This window comes from Mastomys coucha, unplaced genomic scaffold (genome assembly GCF_008632895.1).
Source record: "Mastomys coucha isolate ucsf_1 unplaced genomic scaffold, UCSF_Mcou_1 pScaffold7, whole genome shotgun sequence".
Lineage (NCBI taxonomy): Eukaryota > Metazoa > Chordata > Mammalia > Rodentia > Muridae > Mastomys > Mastomys coucha.
The window spans coordinates 34,713,017-34,736,422 of record NW_022196913.1 but is presented as its reverse complement, the minus strand read 5'-3'; the positions used below and the strand labels follow the sequence as shown (position 1 = coordinate 34,736,422).

The following is a 23,406-nucleotide window of genomic DNA, read 5'->3' as shown; positions in this document are numbered from 1 at the left end:
TGACTTCCAGTGAAGGTACAGGAGGGAAAGGACTCAGTTCTCTTTAAAGGGCAGGCCACTGAGAGTTTGACCATGCTCCAGTGAGGAGAGAGAGAGAGCACAAATTAGACATTTTACTCATTTTTTTTTTGTTTTAAAAATACTTCTAGGGGAGAAGTCACAAGCAGGAAGGCAGACAAGGAAGGGCTGGGAAGTGAATATGATTGGGGTGCATGGTGTAAAACTTCGAGAGAATCAGTAAAAATGAAAGAAAAAGGAAGAGTTGAGGCCTGAAATCTCCTGGGAGAAGGGAATTATTAAGAAATGGCAATCATTTTAGCTTCTGTGATAAAAAAGATAAGCATTTCTTAGTCACAGATCAGCCCAGGGTCCTGAGAGAATAAAACACAGAGCAGAAAAGTCTTGATGTATGACTTACTGGGAAGCCCAGGAGTGGCTCAGGGTAGGTACTCAGGGGTGTAGAAGGGTCTCCAAAACAGTCACAGATGTGTGCTGGGAGGACACAATGAGGACAGGGTGACTTCAGAGGCTTCTGGGTCCCATCCTCTCTCTGATAAAAATGTTCCTAGAAGGGAAGTGACTGAGTCTGAGTCACACGGTGCTAGGACTAGAAGCCAGCAGCCTGCCCTTTGCTCAGAACCTCTGTCTCTGAATCATATACCTTAAGGCTGAGGGCACCAGTGGCGGGCTCTCATGTTGTAAGAACCAGCCCTCTTCAACTAGTTCATTTGAAATTGTGTGCTACTGGAAGGTGGCATCAGCAGTGGCCACTGGGCAGGGGACATTGTTGAGAGTCACCAGAAACCCGAGATGGCAGAGTTACATAGTTCTTCAGACCTCAGGAACAACCTCAAGATGCATCTTTGGGCACACTGTGATCATTGGATGTAGGTTTCGGTCTGGAGTCTCAGCAAGGTTCGTAAGTTAGCTAAGCGTGGATCTCAGCTCTGTCCCTGATTTCCCAGATAGTTTCCATACAATGGCTTTCTCTCCCTCCATTCATTTTCCTCTTTGAGGTGGCACATTCTAGTAATATGTGCTATGACCTGGAGTTTGACTGCTTACTCTTACTCCAACATTGCCAACCAGGAGCAGGGTGACTGGGAGCCTATTTATCTCTTTGTGCTTCACTGTAATCAGCCATAAAGTGAGGACAATCTTATTACCTACACACAAAGCTGCTATGATGGTGGACAAGCTAGCATGTGTAAGGAGCCTGCAAGAGTGTCTGGAACAGAGCTGTCACCTGTGTTTACTGTTGGCCACACATAGGGGTGACAACATTGGTCTCTGGTGACTCCCAGAGTTTTGTTGAGCAACAGATGTATGTGCAAGTACTTTGAGACTTGGAATTTTGAGAATTGGAGGGTCAGCCATTTCAATGTGATAACTTTTGAAACTAACATAAAAAGGCCAGCTCTTCAAGTACTTAATACATTGTTGTGGATTTGATAGCTGCTATTTTCATGTCTCCTTTTCGTCTGTGGCCCACTGAGTTCAATTAGAGTTTCTTTCCCTAGAATGGGTGGGAGGTAATTTATTTGCACAAGGGAAACTTGTCACAGGATACACTACTGAAGAAAATGTCACTTCTCCTCCAGTAACCATTAGTCGTCAATAGACCCTCAGGGAGGGATGGAGCCTCGTGGTCCCTCCCCCATCCATGATGAAATGATGATGTCCAAGTTTGTGGTAATCCTTTTTTTTTTTAAGTTTTATTTGTTTACTTTATGTATGTGAGTACATTGTAGCTATACAGATGGTTGTGAGCCTTCATATGGTTGTTGGGAATTGAATTTAGGACCTCTGATCGCTCCGGTCAACCTTGCTCACTCCATTCGGCCCCACTTGCTCAGGGTCAAAAATTTATTTATTATTATAAATAAGTACACTGTTGCTGTCTTCAGACATGCCAGAAGAGGGCGTCAGATCTCACAACGGGTAGTTGTGAGCCACCATGTGGTTGCTGGGATTTGAACTGAGGACCTTCAGAAGAGCAGTTAGTGCTCCTTCCTGGTGAGCCATCTCACCAGCCCGTGGTAGTCTTCTATAGACAGCTACAGCTGCAGTGATCTCATCAGTGCCATGGCTATAGCATGTCTGGAAGACAGCTTTTTGTGGCACATCTCCCCACCCTGTGGCTCTTGTAGTCTTTCCACTCCATTTTCCCGTTATGTTCCCTGAATGATTAAGAAAAGGAACAGGTGTCTCGCTGGAACCTCTTACCCAGGGATGGGAGGCCCTGTACTTTTCAAACACCACCTTCCCCTTGGGCAACTTGACTTTCTGTTACAGGAAAGTCTGGTCTAAAGCTAACTTCCCCTGCACTCTCTTCTGAATATTTGGTTAAAGAGCACAAGGAAACTACACCCACATTTAGGGCTGAACAGGGAGAGGGTGGAGGAGGAAAAGGAGGTGTGCTGTGACAGGGACACTCTTACCTAACAGCTTAAGTGTGTAGACCCCTGAGAGGGTAGTGAAAAGGACCACATGGTACAGTCCCCAGGGGACACACACAGCACTAGCACAACTGTGTTGGGCATCTCCTCCAGGATGCCTACTGTCTAGATGCCAAAAGGCAGGGGCCACTGTGTCCACTCAGAACTGTCCCCCAGTGCCCCTCGCAGAGAGAACATGAGCAAAGATTAGCCTGGAGGGGTGAGAGAAAGGAATGTGGTGTGAAATTAAGGAGGTAGTAAATCTCCTTAATAAGTCTCAAGCAGCATAGACTATGTCCTAAATCCATATCCTGCTAGAATTAGACAGGCATGAAAAACTCTTCCTCACATGTAGATGGGAATGCTAGTAGTCTGAGTCAAGTTAGTTCAAAGTCAGCGCAGAACCTTCAGATCAAGTGTCAGTTAGGAGAGGCTGAGACTGATCAGGTGGCCTACAGTGCACTCTCCATGAATGGTCCGCTCAGTTCATCTTGCCTAGTAGCCAACTCTCAGCACCTTCTACCCTCAGAGAGCCAGTTGGGGGAAAGGGTTGGAGGTCTAGCCTAGCCAACCTTTCTCTGTTACCTTTGACCAGTTCCTCTTATCTTGCAGTTCTTGGAAATAACATTTTTCTCTAGAGCTATGTAATGGCCCAAAAGGAGACCTCAGGCCTCTCATGGAGGTTGCCCAACACACCCACCAGCTGCAGGCCTAGGGGAAAGAAAGGGAGTTAGATGGAATGTCTCTTCTCAATCCCCAGGCCCACCCTTACAGCTGGCTTCCTCATACTCTTTAACCAAGTCTTCAGTGAAGGTGCCAAAGAGAAGAGCAGCTTCAGACCAGCCTCTCCTGGGGCAGAAAGGTGAAGCTCACAAGGCAAGATGGTGGAGAAGTGCAGGACTGCCCCCTCCTCAGAGGTTCTCCAGTCAGATACCCATCCCTCTACCAATCTGTGGAAGCATCAGCTGGGAGGAGAGGGTGACACTAGGATCTAGGGAGGGGGAAGCCAGGGAATGGAAGCCCCAGTTCTTTGCCCCAAGTGACAATTTTTTAGTGTGTGTTATGTTAACCAAAAAAAAAATCCACAATTACAGCTTTCTCTTAATTTTAAAAAAATGTGCAGAGATGAGATAGGCGGATGGAAGGATTCCTAAGTCACAGCATCTGAAGGTAAGGTTGAGGCCAACATGAATCTTCTCGTCTGATTAGAGCATCTCTCCCTAACCTCCAGAAGGAAGGACCATAGTCACTTCCTCAAGGCCATTGCTGTCAGAAGGGGCCTATTAGTCCCTTTACATAGCTCTCAATGTCAGATAGCTCCCAGTGATTCACTGAATAGTGCGGGACCAAATCAACTGTGTGACATTAAACAGGAAGAACATGTCTGCCTCCAATGGCTCGTGTTTAACTTCCAGTAACTTTAAGTCAAGGCCTGGCTTTCAACCATTAGTAGCAGGCAGGGACTTGGGAGGACACAGCTGCATTTGAGGGTTTTAAACAGGACATTAAATTGGCTGTGGGGTTTTGCTTTGAGAAGCTGTTCTCAGCATTCCTAATACTGCCACTCTTTAGTTCCTCATGTTGTGGTGTCCCCCTAGCCATAACGTTATGTCACTGCTACCTCATAAATGTAGTTTTGCTACTATTATGAGTCAAATTGTAAGTATCTGATATGAAGATGGTCTTAGGCAACCCCTTCAAAGGGTCATCTGACCCCTCAATGGGTCTTGATCCACAGGTTGAGAACAGTTGGCTTAGGAAAAAAAAAGAACATAACATTTCGTTCCTGGATGAATTCATTTTAGAATGTTGTTGAACTATATGATGTTTCACTAGACAAAACCACAGTATTGTAAGCCACTAACAACAGATGTTCTGTCATTAGAAGCAAACCCTAAATGGCAATTAGGCCAAACGACCCAAGATCCTCCATTCTGATGCCAAGGTTGAGCTGTGCTGAGATTACAGTTCCACTCTTGGAGGATATTTTAAGAACACAAGGTGGTGTTTTAGCAATCCTTTCCGAGACTTTCATAGAGGAAATGAAAGAAGTATGGAAATTGAGACAATTTTGTCAGGTGTCTGCTTGGATTTGCTTGCATTTGAAGTGAGATGGTTGACTTAGGCCCAATCTTCTTTGATTTTGTTTGTGCTAAGATCTTATGTTATTACACAGCAGTTTTGTATTTTTTTATTTTGACCTTCCACACAGAAAAAAGAAAAACACAGGTCCCCTCCCCTTTAACCCAGGCAACTGTTCCACGTGTACTTTAAACATGTTATATTGTGTGGCGAGTCGTCACTTTGCCCCACTTTGTCGGAAGGATCTGCACACCCTTTGCATTTTCCTTGTGGAAAACTGATTTTTAAAGCTAACCTCTGTATAAGAAGTCCCTCAGCTGCCCTTCCTGCCTCTATACGAATCCCCTCTCTTATGGTTTAACAGCTAAATGCTCAATGGAGAACTTAATTGATGCATTGGACAGATTATACCCCATCAAACCTGACTTGTTCACACAGGAACGATTCTCTCCCTGAGAGCTCCTCACCGTGCACATTTGGACCCTCTCCCTACACCGCGATCTCGCCATCTTCTAAGATGAATCCCTTTGTCTGCTTGGGTTGAACGTTTACCCCATGTACATCTCTCAATATGTCATGTTCTGGCAGGGATTAATTATCCTGCTTGATAAAGATATTGTTCAGGATTGGCCATATTATGTTTCAGGCTTACATGTTCTCATGGATACACTATTGAACCTAGGAAAACCCCTGTCCACTTTTATTTCTTCCAACATCATACTAATAATTCCCGTATACTTAACTTCTGTGCCTGTGAAATTGTATTTGAAGTTCAAAATTAAAATTACACGTGAAAATCGTAGAAAATACTATTTGTGATTGTGGAGATCCCTGAAGTTTTTTTTTATTTGAAATGAATGTTACTCTCTCCCCAGTCTTTCTGATGCGTCTCCATGACGTTGTAAGAGGTCATGGAAGGGTACTGCTTTTACTATCATTTCTGAGTTTTCAGAACTTCAATTATGTGCTACATGAACTTGTCACTACTTTAATTCATTTTGTATATTAGTTCTTAGGCAACTTGAAGATCAAGATAATGCAATGATCCAAAACCTAAACTCATGAATATTGTGGATTTCGATGGCAGCCATTGACAGGCAAAACCTGATTTTTCCTTGGGTGGAAGGTGTATAAGAATGTATTAGTTTATCTAATTCTTTTAAAAAATAATATTTATTTTTTATTTTTATTTATATGAGTATACTGTAGCTGTCTTCAGACATACCAGAAGAGTGCACTGGATCCCATTAGAGATGGTTGTGAGCCACCATGTGGTTGCTGGGAATTGAACTCAGGACCTCTGGAAGAGCAGTCAGTACTCTTAACCACTGAGCCATCTCTCAGAATCTATCTAATTCTTTATCACTCATTCATTCATTCATTCATTCATTCATTCATTGTATGCCAGTTTATTTATTTAGAAAGAAAACATTGAGCTCTTCCCGCATAATTAATTTTACACTTTCTGGAAGAGCCCCAGCAATCTTAATTGACTCTTGAAAGGTAAGTGTGGCCACCAAAGACTACATTCCTGGGATACATAACACCTATTTAGAGTAAGACACATCCCAGTGTATGGTGGCACATGTGTGCAGCGAGTATGGACAATGGCAGTGTTAGCAGGTGATATGCTTGGATTTTGACCTGCAAGCAAACCAGAGTGGTATGATCTGATAGATTGGGTCTAGGATAATGCTAACACAAAGCACAACTGTATGGCTAGGAGGAATACTAAGTAGAAAGGCCATTCCATCAGGCACTTGAAAGACAGAAAACAGATTTGAAGGTAGAATTACAAAGTTAGCTTGAGATTGTCTCCAAGCACCTACAGTGAGTAGGTCTGAGGACTTTGGAGACTATCTAGATTAGAGGCAAGCTCTCATGAGACCTGGATGCTTGAGACAGTCTATAGGAGGTCAAAAGACAGGGAAGAGGACAGAGAGGAGAGGACAGAAGAGAAGAGAGGAGAAAAGGAAGGGTAAGGGGGAGGGGACAGGGGAGAGAAGGAGAGGTAGAGGTCAGGAAAAAAAGGGAGTTATGCAAATATCCTTGTTTTGCAGGAGAGGGGAAATTGACCAGTTTAAATCAGTGGTCAGCAGATTGTGTATGGATTGAAGGAAGGCATACTTAGCCTTGATCCATTCTGACCTTCATGCTATGGAGATCCATAAGGGAAAAAAAAAATAGGTCCATAGCCATCACTGTAGGGCCATTGTTCTCTAAGGCCAACACTTCCATACTCCTGGGCTGTGTGTGAAGAGGAGGGGTGACTAAGAGAGTCTCTGCATCAAGGTTTCTATAAAAGATTTGGGGGACGAGGGATCAAGTACCCAGGATGCAGTAGGCTACAAAAGCCGTCAATGAAAATTCACATTCTACTGGGAAGGCCCAGAAAGCTCATTATTCAGGGCAGGTGCAGTGCTCTTCAGAAATCAGGCAGTCTTAGAAGTTCCCCTTCATCCCCCTTCAAGTATCTGGTGGGGGAAAAACTTGCTCAGGGCTTTAAAACATATCTGATCTGTGTTACCAAAGAACACCTGGAGGTGCTTTGCAGGGGGCAGCTGTGGCCCATCTGGTTGGCTTCCTCATAGACACTAATCTCTCTCCTAACCTTGTCAAACCTGGCACAGTTATGTCCAAGCATCCAAACTCATGCCATACACGTAGAGCCATTCTGGAGAATCCATTGTCACTCAAAACCCTCCATTCTCTACTTTCTGTTGTTTCCCCCTGTGGGACAAAAATGGAGGAAGCTTTCCACTTTTATTTGTGGCAGAATATTTAATAAGCTAATGTAAAGCATGAACTCAGGATGAAATGTTTCAGTAGACAAGTTTTAGTGCCCAGCTAGCGCAGTCAGTAGAACATGAGATTCTTCACCCCAGGGTCATGGGTTCTAGACTTATGGCAGGTACATTGCCTTTGTTTGCTTGGCTCTGCTCGGGAAACAGGTTTTGATAGCTCGGCCTTCTATCATGATAGCAATTGCAAGTAAACCTGTTTAAATTTTCCAAAAACTGATAGCATGTTCGTCTTTTTTTTTTTAAGTAAATTTATTATTGGTGCCAACAAAATGGCATTTTAGAATTCCTGTGACACAGAAGATTATAATCAGTTGCTATATTTTTCTAAGTTTTCCAATTTGCTATTACAATATGTTAAATTTTTTTATGAAAGAAAGAAAGTAATCAAAATGAAGGAGAAGAAAGGTGAGGCTGGGAGGGGCCCAAGAAAGCCAGCAGTGCTGTGGGTGTGGGCATAGAGCCCGGGTGCAGGGCAGGTCCTGCTGACTAGGACTATGCTCAGACACTGGGGATAAAACTCCTCCATCCTGACCAAGGCCGCAGGGCATGTCTGATGAAGGAACCATGTGGCAGAGAACCAAGATCAGCTATGGCCATTGACTTGATCTTGTACCATGCTGGTTGGTTCAGTTGCCATTTATAGCTGAGTATAGTTGAACATAACAAATCTCCAAAGTTTAGTGTCTATCTAGATCAAAAGGGAATTAATGGGCAGTGAAGAAGTAGGTAGTTGTTTTTCCTATAGAGATATTTCACTCTATGCTTAGACTTAGAAATAAAATAGATAAAGTGAAAGGCCGGGGAGGTGGAGCTCAGACAAAGATAAACAGATGGCTTGGCTTGGCTTTTCTTGCTTTTTAACTGATTTGAAGTAATAAATTAGAAGGCATTCCCATTGTTCCTAAAGGCATGAATCCTGTGTTGGCCTGTTTCTATATAGCCAATTATTCTGTTTTGCCATTAAAGAAGAGAACTTTAGGGAGTGTCTTAGTCAGGGTTTCTATTCCAGCACAAACATCATGACCATGAAGCAAGTTGGGGAGGAAAGGGTTTATTGAGCTTACACTTCCACATGGCTGTTCATCACCAAAGGAAGTCAGGACTGGAACTCAAGCAGGTCAGGAAGCAGGAGCTGATGCAGAGACCATGGAGGGATGTTCTTTACTGGCTTGCTTCTCCTGGCTTGCTCAGCCTGCTCTCTTATAGAGCCCAAGACCTCCACCCAGGGATGGTACCACCCACAAGGGGCAATTGAGAAAATGCCCCACAGCTGGATCTCATGGAGGCACTTCCCCAACTGAAGCTCCCTTCTGTGATAACTCCAGCCTGTGTCAAGTTGACACACAAAACCAGCCAGTACAGGGAGGGAACATAGAGAGAATGTAAGATGTGTAGTGTATGGTACAACAGCTTGGGAATAAACACAGTGTCAGGGAGTTCTTCAGTATTACTCCCAGGAAAGGTTTTAGACAGCATGGATGACTCATTTGATGTAGGAAGAAATAGAATGAAGGATGGATTCCATTGCTTCTGGAGCTGCAGCACCATTTTGCCTTTGTCATCGTCTCCTCTCTACCTCCTGCCTCAGATCCCTCTCTCAGGACTTGTCTTCAAATCTGCCCTTGCTGAGCTAAGGGATCGGGTCAGCTGCTGCCATCCTGTGATCCTATAGGCAATGTGCAGAGGTTTAAAATAGATACAGCAGGGATCCTAACTAAATGTGATTTTCATCACGAGCTCCCTTGGCACTTCACACACTATCATTTCCACTGATTTAGTTTTGTTTAGAAAATGTATTGATTTCTACAGCTATACATGTAATGCATGAGCTTTTGGGTAAGATTTTTAAACAACAAAAATGAAGAATACTCTAAATATCCATTTTACCACTCATGTTAGCTTCCTTCTTCATAGGAAGCAACTTTCAACAGGCCCATGCCTTCTGCTTCTTGTTTGTGCATTTATGGCTACAGGGCAGATAGGACTTTGAAGAGATAATTTTCTGGTACTTAGTGGTAGTGAATACTGTTTTGACTTACATTTCCTTGATTGCTGGAGAGCCTGGGGACTCTTTCACATTTGTTGGCCATTGGCTTTACTTCCGTAAATTGCTTGGGGACACCATTTATTAATATTCTTAAAGCAATCACATTTTTCATGAGCCTTAGGAACTCTATGTAAAATAGATAGCGGTCCTTGTACTAATTGTTAAAATGAACAGTTAGTTGTCAAAGACTCAATACTTCCCTTTCACTTCTAAAATGCCACTTTTAGGATAAATTCCTGTGTATAAAATGATATGCAAGATACTTTGTTCTGTTGATTGACTTATTGAAGAACATTTTTGTCTAGTCTCATATCCCCCAAATCTCCTCCTAATTGTTTCTCTAAACTCTGTACAGTATTATTTAGTGTTAAATATTTTATGTCAGTATTCTTGAGTGGTTGTGGGGCATTACCTTACTTGCTGGGTTTTGGTTTTTAGTAGGAATAATATAGCTTCATAAGATTAATTGTGAAGGAACCCATTTTCTTCTATTTTCTGGGATGTGTATTGAATTGGTATTAAGTCCTTAATACTTTTAAACTCTGTAGTATTACTTTCTCAATCTAGAACTTATTTTTGATGGTTATTAATATTTTAAGCCCAGTCCCATGTGTCCAGCTCCTAAAGCCAACAGATTAGTGCATCTTTCAGTTCTCTCATACAGAGAAGCTTCTTTAACCTCCTCTGGAGGTTAGTTTGTAGACCCACAACTTATCAAAGTGCAGAGACTAAGTGATGGTGGAGTGCTCTATTCAAATGGAATAGTTAGATCAGAACCTATTTCTGTTCACATCAACAGTCAGGGATCGCCACAGAAGGGCTGGGAAGACTGTCAGGGTCAGAGGTTATAAACATTTGCAACAAATCTTTATTTGCTAGGCATAACAGCATTATTGCATACTCGAATGCACCATGACCGTGTCTGCTCACACAAGACTTGAACAAAATCAGTTACGCTGGATAGGGAGGGGCTCATGACGTCCAGCTTTTAAGTAAGAAGCTGATAGCAATTGATGTCTTGGGGTGGGGGTGGAGTGTCAGTTTTCTTCAGGTACATGGCTCCTAAAAGTCTACCCATACTCCAGTGGATGGCCTGGCACCCATACACATATAGGTAGCACTAAGTAAATTCAGTGTGTGTGTGTGTGTGTGTGTGTGTGTGTGTGTATTTAAAGACTACTTGAAGGAAAAGTGGTGAGAGAGATAGGGGAAGAATTGAAGAGAGGGATGGAGAGGTGGCTTTGGTCAAAATACATTCTATATGTGAAATTCTCAGACAATAAAAAATTAATTCAGTTGCCTTAATACTTGTAAGAATTTTCAAGTTACTTAATGTTATCAGATCCTGAGAATTGTGTTCAGTGGAGTACTCCGTCTCATCTCGTGCCTCTTCTTATCCTTTTCATGCCTGTGTGGGATATAGTGATTTCTCTTTTTACTGCTGATATTGGAAATTTGTGGCATCCTTTTTTGGCTCATGTTTAGGCTGTCATGTTGGTGAGACTTTATGCGTACAGCTTTTGGCATTCCCAAGAGACACAGTCTCAGAGCACACTTCATAATGCTCTGGCTCTTACGTCTTTCTGTGCCCTCTTCCACAATAGTCTTGAGCCTTAGGGGCTGGAGTTGTGTTGGAAATGTATCCTTTGGGTCTGACCTCTACAGGTCTGCATTTTGGTTGTGTTTTGAATCAATCTTTAAGTTGTTTTTGCAAGTAAAAAATAGGGATCTAGGTTCATTTTTATACATGTGGGTATCCAGTTTTCAGCAGCATTTGTTAAGGAGCCTGTGTTTTCTCAAAAAAAAAAAAAACAAAAAACAAAAACAAAAAGAAAGAAGAAAAAAATAAGGAAAGAACATAAAAGGAAAGAAAAGGAAAAGAAGGAAGGAAAGGAAAAATAAAAGGAGGAAAGAATGGTAGGTAGGTAGAGAAACTTCTTTGTCAAGTATTGAATGACTGTAGCCTTGTGATTTCATTTCTGGCTCTTCTGTTTAATGTTCTATTCCCCTTTGCTGTGTCAGTGCCATATTTGCTTTGTTGCTATAGCTCTGTAGTAGAACTTGTAATCAAGTGCTACCAAAGCTTCTCTCTGGTCAGTATCATTTTGGCTACCTGGGGTCTTTTCAGATGAGTTTTAGAACTTTTTTTTTTTTTTGATCCATGAGGAATGTTGTAGTAATTTTAAGGAGTTACATTGAATTTAAAGATCAGGTTTGATACTGTAGCCATTTCTGCATTGGGTCTAACAGTCTATGAGCATGGGAGATCTATCTTATAGTGGGGAATGTCTTCTGATTTTAGTATTTTATAGTTTTCCTTATAGAGGTCTTTTACCTCCTCGGTTATGACTACAGCAAAGTATTCTTGTAAAGCTACTGTGACTAGAATTGGTTTCTGAGTTGTCTTTCAATGTGATCTTTATTGGCATGTAGAGAAGCTACTGATTCTTGTATGTTGACTTTGTGTCATGAAACTTTGCTGAAAATGTCAATATTAACATTCATGTGGTTGAGGCTTTGGATTCTCATATAAAGTCACATCATCTACAAGTAGGGGCAGTTTGACTTCTTCCTTTCCTGTTGTATCCTTTTTATTTCTTTATCTTTTTTTTGTTTTGTTTTTTGTTTTTTTGAGACAGGGTTTCTCTGTGTAGCCCTGGCTGTCCTGGAACTCACTCTGTAGACCAGGCTGGCCTCGAACTCAGAAATCTGCCTGCCTCTACCTCCCAAGTGCTGGGATTAAAGGCATGCGCCATCACTGCCTGACTCTATCTTCTTTTATTACTCTTGATAAAACTTAAAAAGAGCTGGTAGATCTGGTGCCACCTTCTGGCCTCTGAGGACACCAGGCATGCACACAAGTAAACACATACACAGGAAATAAGGGAATCTCTAAAAAGACTCCAAGTGTTAACTAAGAATGGAAAAGTGGACACACTTATCTTGCTTCCACATTCGGTGAGAAGGCCTTGAGTTTCCCACTTAGTATAATGCCATTTAATGACTTGTCCTAAATAACTTTATTATGTTGAGGTCTGGTCTTTGTGTTTTTAGTTTCCCTTTATTTCTGCATCTTGTGAAGTAACCAAGTGGTTTCTGTCTTTGAGTCTGTGTGATGTTATTTGGTGTGCATACATTGAAGTGTTCCTGCATCCCTGGAAGGCAGTCCACTTGGTCACAGGAAACAATTCTTTTCACTTGTTGGATTAGGTTTATAAGTATATTGTTGAGAATTTTTGCTATTGTGTTCATCAGGAAAATTGGCCTATAATTTTCTTTTTATGTTGTGTCCTAATCTAGTTTGAGTATCAGAGTGCTATTCATCTTGTGAAATCATCTCAATAGCATTCTTTTATTACTTTATGTAATTACTTGAGAAGCATTGGTGTCAACTCCATATGCTTTGATAAAATCTAGGGAGTTTCTCTGGGCTTTTTAAGAATCACTGCTTTGATGTTGTCATACATCTGTTGATCATGTCCTCTTGATTTTTTGATATGTCACATATATCTAGAAATTTACCTGTTTCCTCTTGATTTTCCAGTTTACTGGGCTATGCATTTTCAAATGATGTCCTAATGGTCTTCTAAGTTTTATTAGTTTTAATGTCTCTCTTTTGATTTCTAATCTCATTAGTGTGGATCTTCATTCTCTTTCCTTGGGTTTCACTAAAAGATTATCAATTTTACCCTTAAAAAACAATATTTTAATTTTATGTAGTTCTTTCCTCTTTGTTTAACTTTTGGCCTCATTATTATTGTTTTGAATCTATTTGTGTTTCTAAGAATTTGAATTGCATCGTTAGATTATTTGTAATTTCTCTGATTTTTAACATATCCCTTGTAAATACTGTTTTCATTGGATCCTATAGGTTCTGACATATTTTTATTTTCAGTTGGCTTCAGGAATTTTTAAGTTTCTCTATATTGATTTATTAAATATTGTTTCATCAAATTTATGTAATTTTGTAGTTTTCTTCCTTTTTTTTTTTTTTGCTATTGATTTCTAGTTTTGTTCCATTGTGATAGGAATAAAGAAATTATTTCAAAAGTTCATTAGTTAAGACTTGTTTTACTTAAATTGTGGCCTTCTGAGAAGAATGTGTGTTCTGCCTCATCCATCCCCAGAAGGCTTCATCCTCCCCTGTGGAAACTATGTACTCATTAAATGTTGCTCTTTTCCCACACTCCTTACCCATTTCACTACTCTAGGGAGTTCTTGAAAGTGAAATAACTCACAGCGCTGTCCCTTTTGATTAGCTTCTTTCCCTTAGTGTGGTGTCTTTGCGGTTCATTCATGCTGGAACACTTGTCAGAACCTTCTCTCATTTAACAATCTCTAAGGCAGAAACAGTATTTTTTTTATATACTTTTATTGAGTGCAGTTTTCCTACAAACTGGCAGTGATGAATTCATTATTATCTTCCATTCTTAGACCACCAACTTTGTAAGATTTGCGTAAGTATTCTTGCTTTATAAAAAAACAAAACCAAGATCGAATATCTGTTTCGGGCTTGTTTTGGAAGGCCGACTCAGCAGCTAAGAGTCCTGGCTGCTCTTGTTATCCATCCCGAGTTCGGTTCTGAGTGCCCACAGAGTCATTCAAAACATCTGTAACTCAAGTTTCAAGTGATTCCACGTCCTTTACTGGCTTCTCTGGGTACCAAGCTTGCTCAGAGTGCACATACATACATGCCGCAAACATTAATTCACTTAAAAATAAATAAACTGTACCCCTCCCCCTAAAAACCTCTTATAAAATCTAATTGGCACAGCTCCAAGTCCCCTGTTCTTCTCGGCCGGATGAAGCCTAGCACTGGGCTGGGAACATGTCTGTCCCCACTGCCCAACTGCCTTAGAATCTCTCTATAACTGCCAAAGGGCTGTGCCACCTGCCCCTTTTGTGCCTTTGCCAAAGTGTTCACCTTGGCCTGCAAGGAGAAGGTAGGATGAGGGGAGGGGCTCAGATCATCCTCATCCTCCCACTCAGTCCACCCCGCTAGGTGAGAGTGTCTTGGACCGGACCCAAGCTCCACAAAAGGCAAGCTCAACACATAACCTTGTTGGCTACCTGTGGCACCTGAGCCCTTGTAACAGTGCTGGGTCCCAGGGGAACCTCTTGCGCGACCACTCCTGCTTTTGAATTCATTAGTGGAAGGCTGACTCAGCAGCTAAGAGTCTTGGCTGCTGGTCTAACCAACTTCTGATCATGCCTCCCTGTAGCCTTTTTTTCTACAAGGAGACTAGGAGGCAACCTGGACACAGCGCCGCTGCCAGGATACATACACAGTGGGAGGCGTCTAGGGGCACAGAGGGGCTGGCACTCTGAAGGCTGCAAGCTTCAGGGATTCTGGCACACAGGTAGGCTGAGTCTTTCTGACCAGTTCCTAACTGGGGGCAGCTGAGCCTAAGTTCCAGGGTTCTTCCTCATGGCCCAGTGGAAATCACCTGGAAACAATTAGGACATGCTGTCTCTAGAACATAGGTGCTCCCTGCTAGGTAACTATTGCACAGGGGTGGCTTTGGGAGTTCTGATGCCAGCCTAGTTGATAATTCTCCTCAGGGTTCTGTGAGCTCTCGATTGACTAGTCCAGAACACTGTGGTAGTGCACTTGTTTGTCAAATATAAGAATGCCTTGCCCAGTGTTTGTAATTTTTGTGACACAGAAGTAAGAAGTATAAGGTTGCATGTACTGCGAAAGTGGGGGAAACGCAAAAACAAACAACCCCCCAAACCCTAAACAAACAACCTAAACCAAGAACTGTTCTCACCTCAAATATGAGTGATGACTACGAATACAGATTTAATTTACCTCAAGTTCCATGTACCAATGTGGTAATAGTGTCATGACGTTTCTATGGTAACAGAATAATAACAAATCATGAATCAACACTTTCAAGTTCATTGGTGGAAACCCCAAATAGGTAGTTTACAGCAAAGTGGAGAAATCTCTGGTAAGGGCCCCAGACACTGTCTGATGACATTCTTAGCCTTGGGGTTAGTGGACAGTAGACATCTTTTCATATATCCCAAAAGAATATTGAGGCATATTCTGAGAAGAATCACAGTAACTGGCTATTGAAGGGGCTAAGACAGCTTCCGATATTAGGATCTGGATCTGCAGTGTCCCACCATCTCCACACTCAACTAACGCTCTAACTAGTCATCAGTCTTCCTAGAATACAATGTTCAGTGTAGGTGTGACCTCCTGCTTCCCCAGCACAGGAGGCCTGTTCCTGGAACAGTTTTGCTCCTGTGGCTACTCAGGTTTTGTGACAGCCAGTACGGTGCTTGACTAGGCAAAAAGCAGATGCATACTTATAAACAACAACAACAACAACAACAACAGCATCAACAACTAAACACCCAACAGATAGTTGTAACTTTAATTTTTTCCCATTTTAATGATGATTCTTAAATGCTTTAACTTTCCTTGTAACCCGCCACTCACCAGAGCTAGAGGAAAGAAAAGGAGACAGTGGGAGCGGACCTGTTTAGGAAGGTTCTTTGGAGCAACTCCTGTCTGTGTTGTCTGGAAGTCGGCAGTTCAGTTCATAGGTTAGCAGTGACAGCTCGATCCACTCACAGCACCACACAGATACAGCAGCAGTCCAGTTTGGTAGCAACAGCAGTGGCAAGAGCTACAAGAGACAGCCAGGACTCAGCCTTGGCTCCAGTTGGCAAGAGGGACCAGCAGGAACACCAGGAAAAGTTCTTGGTGGTGCCTCTCTTCGGGAAGCAAAGACTTGAGACCCACAAGCATTGCACAGCTAGCTGTACCAGCAAGCTTCGTCTCTGCCACTCCACAGAGTCCTATTTATACCCTCTAAACATCACGTGTTCTCCACATTCTTGCCTCAGCACATGCAAACTGCAGCACATCACCAGAAGGTTTTTGTTTCGTTTTGTTTTGTTTTGGTGCATTTTTCTCTATGGTGTCCTGACAAATGCAGCTTAACTATGCAATTTAAGGTGAACTAATACATGAGTGCTATTAACAAAGAATCCTTCATCACGTGTCCTTTCAGGTGCTTGCTTTAGCAGAGCATCCCTTCTCCTGTGTTTGCTTCAGTGAAATGTTCCTTCGTGAGTCTGCCTTACCTGTGTCCACTTTAACGAAACATTCCTTCGCGTGTTTGCCCCAGCAAAATACCATCCAACCGACTTTCCAAAGAACCCTTAAGTTTCCACTTCAGATAGTTGTTTTCTGAGTCTAGTTTCCTACTTCTGGCCAACCGGCTGACTGTGGTCTCAGCCTGCCTCTGTGGAAGCACTTATGTTGCAGTCCCTTCTGTTTCCACCAGAGGGAGCAAGATAACGTCGTACCTTAACAGCAGAGCCACCAGAAGACTTGATTGGTCAAATTAGGGTCAGGTGCTAGGGAAGCTCCAGGTCTACGTGAAAAGAGTTGTGTGGGACTCCTCCCTGGGCGTTTGCAGGATAGCTCTTGGAGAAAGGGCTTGGCATCTTATCAGGTGGATGAGCTCATGACAAATTTTTGCTCTTTGCAAAGACCTATGAGACTACAGGGCTTTGGGGTTGGGAGGCAGATTAGGGTGTATGGAGGGGGAAGATGTGAGACTGTCTCTGTTCCTCTGTTCTTCAGCTCGCTCTTTCCCACAACAGGAAATGGATTGTTTTTAAAGGAAAGAAGAGCTTATTGGGGCTTCTGGCTCAAAGGTTCGTCACTGTGGGGAAGTTAAGGGGTTTCCCAAGGAAACTAGCTGGGAACCCGAGTCTCTTCTGAGAGCTTTGCTGCTGTTGAATATTGATGATGATGGGGGGCTGTAGAGATGGCCTGGGTTTAAAAGCACTGGCTGTTCTTCCAGAAGCCCCAAGTTCGATTCCTAGCACCCTCCTGTTGGCTCCCAACCTGTGTGTAACTCTAGTTCCAGGGGAATCACACCCTTTACTGGTCCCACACCCTTTTCTGGTCTCCACAGGTACCAGACATGCATGTGGCACAAAGACATACATGCAGACAAACTATCCATACACATAAAATTTAGAATATTAGAAAATAAAATTAAGAAGGTGACAATGAGTTTAAGTTCAGGCTCCCGACAAGGACAAAACAGCATCCATGCAGGGAGAACTCAATTTGGCCCCAGGGCCAATCATGTCCACTGCTAAAAGTGCCATTTCACTTACCTTTCGGCAGAAGCATCATTCTACCGTACATTTTTCTGTTCTGGCTGAACATGCTCCTGAGCTACACATCCCTTCCTCCTCCCAGGCGACAACACTGCATAGGGCACCAACACCACAGGAATTTAGAGGAAGTGGCTTGGGGAAAATAATGGCTCCCATTTCCCAGGACACAGCAAGGAACACATGACTTGCTGTAGCAGAGAGAGTAAAATGTGATAAACATTTTTAATGGAGCTTTGGGTTGGAGTGTTGGCTTCCCACTGACGTTAGGTAATGGAGCCATCTTACAATCCCAGCTCCCTTGAGAATTAGGTATACAGAACTTCCTGGAGCCTATTTGCACTTTGGTCTACGTCCTGGTCCGACTCAGACCAGTGATAAAATTCTGTTTATTTGGATTTCTGTCTCATTGAATAAGAAAATAAGTTACCAGACTGAGTGAGGCTGTTTCCTTTTCAAAAAAGAAAAACAAACAAAGACAGACAGACAAGCAGACAGACTATTGGCAGCCTCTTTGGCATGAGTGACTTGCACTCTACAAAATTTGTCTTAATATTTAATCCCAAAGCAACAGCACTAGGAGGTCAGGGTTTGAAGAGTTGATGGAGGGAACTTGTTCCCTTGTGACTTCATCGTCTATTGTGTATGGACACAGTGTCCCTTCCTACAGAGAACACAGCAATAGGACACCATCTTGGACGTAGGGAGTAGCACTGGCCAGCCAACTCTCCCTACTGGTCCCTTTGATCATGGGCTTCCAGTTCCTGGATCTGTCAGAAAAAAAAATTATGCTTTGAAAATTATCCAGTCTCAAGAGATTTTAAAGAAAATGGCTGGTGAGATGGTTCAGCAAGAAAAGGTGGGTGACAGTCTGAGGTCTATCCTCAAGACCCATGCGATAGGGGAGAACTAACTCCCACAAGGTGTCCTCTGACCTCCAAATGTAAAGGATGGGTCACGTGTGCCATGGTGTGTGTATGACACAAACACATATAACTAACTAGCTAGCTAGCTAGCTAGCTAACTAACTAACTAGTCTTAGATATTTAGTGATAACAGCACAACCAACTAAGATAGCAACAGTAGGAAAGGAATTGAAAAGCAATGGGTCATCCTGGCTCTTGTAGGAAGTCCAGGGAATTGGCCTCTGACATCCTCAAAAATTGGTGAAGAACAGACCTATTCCTGACCCTGGCTTGTCTTTGTTTCTCAGCTGAGGCTGTCTGTCCAGGGCCAGCTCAGATGGATATAGTGTCATGTGCATCCCGGAAAGCTTCACGGACCATCTCTAGACAAACACTGGAACCACCAGCAGCAGTTGGTATCTAGCTGGGTATTCGGTTTCATCATGAGACAGAGACACCGGCAAGGGCAGTTTGGGGTGAAGGTTCCCATCTGGGGACTCAGCTGAGAGAGGAAAGTTTAGATGATATTCACTCCTGGTTCCTTAGGAGAGATCTACATGGAATGCATGCTTCTTCGGGATTATTCCAGGTCCCGTCCTTGGAGTTGGGGGCAGGGGACTACATCAAGGAACCAAACATCTCCCTCAGATGCATCTGCCTGGTGCTTCTTTGCCACACGATTACTCAAGCAGACAGAATTTGTGAGATTGTCCTCACCTCTTCTCTTCCCATGCCTTATGCAGTCTGTCTTGTGTGTCCTCTCTCTGCCCCTCTCTTCTTCCTTCCTTCCTCTCCTCCCTCTCTCTGTCTCACCCCATTCAGGGAACTTTGGCTGTTTCTACCTCTAGCTTGTGAAAGGAGGGAGTATAGGGTTTGTTTCCAGAAAGGAAATCCCTAGGGAAGTTTTTCACCAACTTCAGCATTCAGAAAGTGCTACAATTGTGGTCCATGGGACCAGGCTTCATCCCAAGCGGACAGCATTTCTTGGCAATGTCAGCTACTTGGTACTTGTTTGGGAGAAAAGAAAGATACAAGACCAAAGGGGTCATGGGTTCTTTCCTTAAGGTTTCAAAGAGCAGCTGAAGCCATGCAGTATGTGGCAGAGGTGGACTCCCTGAAAGAAGGCCCTAGGAGGCCATTGCATGAAGATGTAACAGTGGAGTCTGGATTGCAGTGACACCCCCAAGATGTTGAAGACAGCAGAGCTGTAAGACATCTGCCCAGGAGAGCTGCACACAGGGAGTGCAATCAGCCTTAGAGAGAGATATATGTCAAGCAGCAAAGCTGGAGGGTAAAGTCATCTAAGTCCTTTGGGACTGAAGCCTTAGATAACAGACACAATCTCTGTGCTTCACTTTAAAAGTCTGATCCTGCTCATGTTTTACATTTAAGAGACAAACCCTCCCCGCTGGCCATCGTCCTCTCCAGGTTCCTCTGCTCCACCTGGTTGCACCACGACATATCATGCCTTTGTGACACTGACCATGAGTGATGCCTATGTCAAAGATGTACTGGTCCTGGACTCGTCTTTGAAACAGCACAGGACAGCCAGGAGGATGGGTTTGCTCACTACTCCTCAGGTCTCAGAGTCCATGGGACAAGTTGTAGAGGCTGTCTTTGATGAAGTCATCATGCTAGATGTCTTGGACAGCGGCAATTCTGCTCATTTAACCTTAATGAAGAGGTGTCACACTGAGAAACCCCACAGCTGGTCGCTTATGGAGTCTTCCAAATGTGTGCTCATGGGTGAGATACTCTGGTTCACATGAATATCGATGATCCTTTTGAAAGAGAAGTATTGCCAGCAACAATAAGACCCAGAGTGGCCTGGCAGCTTCAATTCTGGTGATGGTCAGCCCTCAATTGAACATATAACCAGCAGTTGCATCTTGCTCTTGAGCAAGGTAGTTTCGATGGTGGGGCCTGGGGCCTACTGAACACATACTTTACTAGGCGGGCAACCACTCATGTCAGGAAACACGGTGGCATTTGTGTATAAGCTGAGCAGCATCTCAGAATACCCCCTTCCTCCTGACGTTTAGGGTGTAGTACAGACGCCAAAGTTGTGCAGTTTCTGGGATGAAACAAGCTGTGCAGTTACACTTACAGACCCCAAACCACAAGTGGCAAGTGTAAATCCTGGGACCCCACTGTGACTCACCCAAGGTTTCTGAACTTGTAGCGGGACATCTTTATCTCCAGTGCTTTACACATTCTCTCCAACACTATGACCTTGTCAAAAATGTGGGCTCCTGTCGAAGGTCAATAACCTTGCATTGCCTGTCCCTTGGAGGAGGGCCCAGCTATACCAAACCTTCTGTGTCTTCAGAAGAAAGGCTGGAGAGGTGGACGCAGGGCTGGCTGATTACATGGGAGCAGATTCTCTTTTTTTGTTTTGTTTTATTTTGTTTTTTTCGAGACAGGTTTTCTCTGTGTAGCTCTGGCTGTCCTGGAACTCACTCCGTAGACCAGGCTGGCCTCGAACTCAGAAATCTGCCTGCCTCTGCCTCCCAAGTGCTTGGATCAAAGGTGTGCGCCACCATCGCCCAGCATGGGAGCAGATTCTTATAGCATCAGTAGAAAACTTGACACTTACTGTGATGGTTTCTATATGCTTGACCCAGCACTATTAGAAGGTGTGGCCCTGCTGGAGTAGGTGTGGCCTTGTTGGAGTAGGTGTCTCACTGTGGGTGTGGGCTATAAAACCCTCATCCTAGATGCCAGGAAGTCAGTCTTTCAGTAGCAGCCTTCAGAAGATGTAGAACTCCCAGCTCCTCCTGCACCATGCATGCATGGAATCTACCGTGCTCCTGGCTTGATGATAATGAACTGAACCTGTAAGCCAGCCCTAATTAAATGTGGTCCTTATAAGAGTTGCTTTGGTCATAGTGTCTGTTCACAGCAATAAAATCCTAAAGCACAGTTGTTGGCGGCTTTTGCTTCATCAGATGAGGGGTTTTGGCAGAACAACAGGTGAAACCTGGTCAGACATTAGAGAGTAATAATTCTGTTATATGGACGAGTACTTTATTTAACCCTAGACTTTACCAGAAACTCTAAATTCTGCAATTGCCAATGCATGTGGTAACAGAAAGCCAACATTAAACTACTAAGATGGCTCTCAAGTGGTGCAGAATTTGACTCTCCACCTGTCTCCCTCCAAAACATGATGTGGCATTGTCCCATGTGTGCTTGTTATACCCTTTACCAGACCTGCAATCTAGAATTGCCTGAAGCCTGTCAGAGAGGTGATTCCATTTCCAGGCTGAAGCCGACTTTATTAGCACTGTGAGTGGATTAAGAGGCCTACTAGCCAGTGTTAGTTAGTTCATCAGATTTTTATGTACCACTGTGCATGCTGAATTTCTGATGGTCAGTTGTGTCTACTAGAAAACTGCAGTGTGCTCTCTGATGGTTGCCTTCAATACAACCATGTATAGCAAGGGCTTATTAGAATAATAAAAAAAAGAAGAGACAAAAATCAGCAAACAACAGAGAAATCCCATTTAAAGCCGTGTCTGCCTTGGCAGCACTGTAAAGATGCATTTTTTTATCCCCAGAGCTGCGTTTATTTTTGCTTTGGTACAATGTTTTCTGTGTCACATTCTACCCTTTCAGGATGTGCATATATGTTCTCTCCTAGATGTCTAGGAGAGAACAATTTGGCTTTTAAAATATCATATACTGTGGTTCCATATCCCCTGCTTTCTCTCTCTCAAGAAGTTTAGATGCCATTGCACACCAGGCTAGAAGGATGAGGAGAAGTCTGAAACAGGCAGCATCAAGCAGCAAATGGGGTGGTGGGGAGAAAAGACCTTCTCCAGCAATCTTAATGCTACAGCTCTTTTAGGCAAAGACCTTCTCTGAAGATCCTCAATGAATTAGCTTTCTAAGACGATCTTAGCTTGTGCATATACCTTTATTGGGGAGGGCTTCTACGCATACACTTTATTCAGATTATGTAGTTTTGGAGAAGGGGGTGAGAATATCCAAGGTGGATCAAGGTCATTGGCTGAAAGCTTAAGGTATTGAGATGCCTCATTAGTATGGGGCAACATTCTAGGAACCTCGGGTTCAGGACTGCATGGCACTCCTCAGGTGGAGTCTGGGATCCCCCAGAGAAGGAGAAGCCCCACTGACAAAGGGAGTCTGCCATTTTGCATGGATCTCAAGACTGTCTGGTGATGTCAGACTTCTATCTTAGCAACAGGGCTCCCTGACAATTTACAGAGGTTCACAGTTAAGAGATTGACTTGAGTCTTCAAAGAAACTTTGGACTTTTGAACAGTGTTGAGACTGTTGCTAACAATGGGGACTTTTGTAGTTGGGCTCAATGTCTTATATCACAAGATGGCCATGAACCTATGGGGACCAGGAACAGAATATGTCATTTGGAAGAGATATATCCTCTATATGTGATCGTTTGAATATACTTGGCCCAGGGAGTGGCACTATTAGGAAGTGTGGCCTTGTTGGAATATATGTATTCTTTTTGGAGAAAGTGTGTCACTGCGGGGGTGGGCAATGAGACCCTCCTCCAAAACACATGGGAGCCAGTCTTCTCCTAGCAACTTTCAGATGAAGATGTAGAACTCTCAGCTCCTCCTGCACCATGCCTGCCTGGATGCTGCCATGCTCCTGCCTTGATGATAATGGACTGAACCTCTGAACCTGTGAGCCAGCCTCTATTAAATGTCTTTATAAGAGTTGTTTTAGTCATGGTATCTGTTCACAGTAGTAAAACCCCAAAAAGTACCTATAGGTTCATGTATTTAAATATTTGCTTCCCAGTTGGTGTTCGAGGAGCTTAGCATTTTGAGGGGAAAGCTTAGCCTTGATGGGGGAAGGATGTCACTGGGAGCCCGCTTTGAGATTTTTATAGCCTGGCCCTGCTTCCACTTCCCATTGTTCTATCTCTATTGCTATCTCTATTTCTCTGTCTCTCTGTTTCTGTCTCTCTCTCATATATATATATATAT

General features: G+C 43.2%; 1 pseudogene; it reads left to right on the top strand.

The window, feature by feature from the left end:
- LOC116082655 overlaps positions 1-21,236 on the top strand; it is a 61,543-nt pseudogene extending 40,307 nt beyond the window's left edge.
- Positions 21,237-23,406: the final 2,170 nt, after the last annotated feature.